Source organism: Chrysochloris asiatica, unplaced genomic scaffold, assembly GCF_000296735.1.
Source record: "Chrysochloris asiatica unplaced genomic scaffold, ChrAsi1.0 scaffold00052, whole genome shotgun sequence".
In the NCBI taxonomy this organism is placed as follows: Eukaryota; Metazoa; Chordata; class Mammalia; order Afrosoricida; family Chrysochloridae; genus Chrysochloris; species Chrysochloris asiatica.
The window spans coordinates 14338692-14343152 of NW_006408570.1; the positions used below are offsets into that span (position 1 = coordinate 14338692).

The 4461-nt window shown below is 43.0% G+C and overlaps 1 pseudogene; it reads left to right on the top strand.

The window, feature by feature from the left end:
- LOC102831351 overlaps positions 1 to 1343 on the top strand; it is a 174604-nt pseudogene extending 173261 nt beyond the window's left edge.
- Positions 1344 to 4461: the final 3118 nt, after the last annotated feature.

A 4461-nucleotide genomic window follows, 5' to 3' on the forward strand; every position in this document is an offset into this window, starting at 1 on the left:
AACAGACAGCCTCATCTTCTCTTACAGTTCCAGCTGCATCACTGAGACACAATGCTGAAGGTCAGAGTCAATGGAATTGACCTTATTGGGTGCCCGGGCACCACAGTTGTGGTTGGTGGTTATGTGCTGTGGAGTCAGTTCCAACTCATAGCGACCCTGTACAAGGTTTCTGAGGCTGTAAATCTTTATAGGAGCAGAAACCTTCATCTTTCTCCTGTGGAACAGCTGGTAGTTTCAAACTGCTGACCTTGTGGTTCGCAGCCTGATTCATAACCACTATGCTACCAGAGCTCCTTGCCTGGTCACCATAGCTGCTTGTTAACTCTTGCAAAGTGGTGGGTGTTGCCATTAACAATCTCTTCATTGACCTCAACTACACCGTCTAAATGCTCCGGTATGATTCCACCCATGGCAAGTTCAATAGTACTGTCAGAGCTGAGAACAGGAAGCTTGTCATTAATGGGAAGCCCATCTCTATCTTCCAGGAACAAGATCCCATCAACATCAGTAGGGTGATGCTGGTGCTGAGTATGTTGTACAGTCCACTGGTGTCTTCACAACGTTGGAGAAGGCAGGGGCTCACTTGAAGGGTGGTGCTAAAAGATTAATCATTTCTGTTCCTTCTATTGATGCCCCCAGATTTGTGATGGACATGAATCATGAGAAGAATGACAACTCCTTCAAGATTGTCAGCAATGCCTCCTGTTTGCCCTCACTGGCCAAAGCCATCCATAACAATTTAGGCATCATTGGAGGGACTCATGACCACAGTCCATGCCATCAGTGCCACCCAGAAGACTGTAGATGGCCCCTCTGGGAAACTGGCCTGATGGTGGTGGGGCTGCTCAGAACATCATCCCTGCATCTAGCAGTGCTGCCAAGGCTGTGGGCAAGGTCACCCCTGAGCTGAATGAGAAACTTACTGGCATGGCCTTTCCTTTTCCCACTCTCACCATATCTGTTGTGGATTTGACCTACCATCTGGAGAAAGCTGCCAAATACAATGACATCAAGAAAGTGGTGAAGCAGGTGCCCTAAAAGGTATCTGGGGCTCCACTGAAGACTAGGTTATCTCCTGTGACTTTAACAGTGATTCCCTCTCTTCCACCTTTGATACTGGGGCTGGCATTGCACTCACTGACCACTTTGTCTATATCATTTCCTGGTATGACAATGAATTTGGCTACAGCAAAATTGGACTGTATGGCCTCCAAGCAATAAGAGCCCCTGTACCACCAGCCCCCACATCAGCCCTAGAGGAAGGCCTTTCCGCTGCTGCTGCTGGGAAGTCCCATCCTCCACACAGTTTCCATCCAGACCCCTGGAGAAGGGGAGGGACTTAGAGAGCCCAGTTTTGTCATGTACCATCAATAAAATACTCTATACCCAGCGCCCCAAAAAATCCTTGCAACTTTCTTACTCATTTCAGAAATATAAAAACCCAGGGCAGGCTTTTAAATTAAATTTAGCAATGTATGTTTTCCTTTAGCATGATCAAAGCTGAACTTTTACAGGGAAATGTTCTCAATAAAGGTAAACAATTCCACCTTCAAAGACATGTTCGTGTTTACTCGGCAGCTTCAATGGCAGACTACCCTGCTTTCTTTCAAATTAAAATTCACATTTGGAAATGTTATTCTACAAATTAGTCCTGTATTCTCAGATTTTCTGTTCAATCCTCAATGGTCAAGAGAGTCACTATGAAGTAAGTGGCATTCATACATACGGGCACTGCTTCCTTTGGCTTCTCCTAAATGCTGGAGTGCCACTAAGGCTCATCTTTCCATCTTCTTCTTACCTACTTACATAATTTGCCATGGTGATCTTAACCACTTTTCCATCCATGCTCACAACTCCCAGACTCTAGTTCAAGCTTTTCTCCTGAGCTTCATTGAGACCCATATATTCAAATGGCTTCTACACATTTCTGCCTTGCTTTGCCATTCTTAAACTCAATGTGTCCATTAAAGTGTGTCTCTTTTCTCCAATCTGTATTCCTCTTTTTTCTTTCTCATTTTCCTTACTGGCACCAAGATCCATCACTTAGGCCATAACCTTAGCACAGTGCCATTGTAGCATAAAGGAGATGCCAAGGATAGTAGCAGGGAAGTAATCCAAGCGGTATAGTGTAATTACAGAATCTTCAAGATGAGAAAGAGCATGACATGTGTACTATCAGGATAAGACAGGCTATGCTGAGGTAACAAATAAACTCCATGTATCAATTTCCCCCACCACCCATCTGTCAGTTTATTATACCATTATGGCTTGTGTATTACTGTGATGCTAGAAACCAGCAGGATCAAATACCAGCAGGGATGTCCACGGTAAACAAGTTTCAGCTGAGCTTCCAAACTAGGAAGCGGGACCTAGAGATGAGTTTCAAAGTTTATCCAATTAAAGCCTATGGATCACAACAGAATAATGCCCAAAATGGTGACGTTAGATGAGCCCCTCCCTAAGCTGGCAGACACAATAGCTGAAACAATGGACTAAACATACCAATGATCTGAAAGATGCCACAGGTCTGAGCCACATTTCATTCTGTTTATACATAAGGTAGCCATGAGTCAATCAACTTGATGGTAACTAACAATTGGTTTCCTTCCTAGAACTGTCATAATAAATTACCACAAACTTATAATGGTGGCTCAAAAAAATAAAAATTTATTCTTTCATGTTTCAGAAGTCAGAAGTTAAATTCAAGGTATGGGTAGGATTGGTTCGTTCTGGAATTTCTGAGAGAGAATCTATACTATGACTCTCTCCTAGATTCTTCTTGAGACTGCTAGCAACCCTTGGTATTTCTTGGCTTTCCCTTCTGTGTTCTATGAATTTCTTCCTTTTCTATTATAGGGAGACCACACGTGGTGCTGTAGGATATGAACTAGACCACTAACTGCAAGGTCAGCTGTTCAGACCCAGCAGCTACTCCACAGGAGAAAAAGGAAGTTTTCTGCTCTTGGAAAGATTTACAGTTTCGGAAACCTTCTATAGTGTTGATATGAGTTGGAATTGACTTGATGGCAGTAGCGTTGGGTTTGGGTTGGGATTAGGGCCCAAGTTAATCCAACATGATCTCATTTAGAGGACTTTGTCTTAATTAAATCTACCAAGTCCCTTTTTCCAAATAAGGTCCCATTCCCAGATACGGGGGTTAGTACTTGAACGTATCTTTTGGGGTGGGCCATAATTCAAGCCACTATACCCTATCATATCAATGAGCTTTTCTCATTAAAAAAATAATGCCAATTTGGCAGCTTTCCCACAACAGAAAGTCAGCACTGTCTGCTTTTATCTTACAATTCACTGCCTTAGAATTCTGCACTTCCTGCCATATGGACACAAGAGAGTGAGTATGAGGAATTCAGATCTCCTCTTAGTTTCCTTAACAAAGTGTCATAGCTCCTCTTCTTGATTCTTTGTTGTCAAAAATGTGGTCCTTATCCCAAGCTTAACTTCAAGATGGACTGGGAAATGTCTTTGCATGTGTCCTGAAGACAAAACAAGGTGGTGAGCATATAGCATTGTATTCACCACAACATATGAGGAAACTGGAAGAAGATTAGCACACCTGGAATCCAATGAGGTGGTGGAGGTTAGAATGTATTGTGGGGAGAGGGTAGGTAGACAATGCCAGGACAGACAGAAAAATAAGTCAACCCAAAGTCAACATAACTATGTAGAAGGACTGGGTGGGGTCAAGAGCCTGAGTGCTACACAAAGATAACATGCCAATTCAACTGAAGTTAAAGATAGGAAGAGTGCAAAGCCAGAAAGATGTGGTCAATGGAAAATGTTAAAGCTCAAACTTGTCAACCTAAGGCATCCCAAATAAATGTCCAGTTTTGGCTTCCAGGACCAGGCTGAGGTTCTTTTTGCTTTAAGAATAAGTGGGGTACAGACTAGGGTCTGAGACTCAGACCTAAAAATAAACAAGAAAAAAGGCTTGCTACGTTCACTACCTATGGACACAAACAGCTTGGCTCTCATGCTTCCCCTCAGGCCCTCCCTCTTCAGCTACATCCCAGTTCCCACTGCAGCCTTGATTCACTTTTCTTTCTGGGTCGAGCCTGACTTTCTCCTTGACTTTGGTGCATGTAGTTTCTTGTTCCCTTTGCTTCCGACAGAAAGTTATTTTCCCTGGCCAACTTCCACTCTGCTTTACACTCAGTCATCTTCCACCCGGTGTTCCCAGTTCAAACAACAACAATAATTAACATTTATCGAGTACTTATATGTCAGACACTGTTCAAGGGGTGTGTGTGTGTATGTGGAGAGAGAGGGAGGCTCATTTCATTCACAGAGCAACACCATGCGATATGTATTACCACTTCCTTTATGCAGATAAAGAAACCAAGGTCAAAGAGGCTAATTTGTTAACTTTATTTGACTTGTAAGTGATCAGCTGGAATCTGATAACCAAGATGTCTGGTTTTTAACCCATATGCTATTACTGCT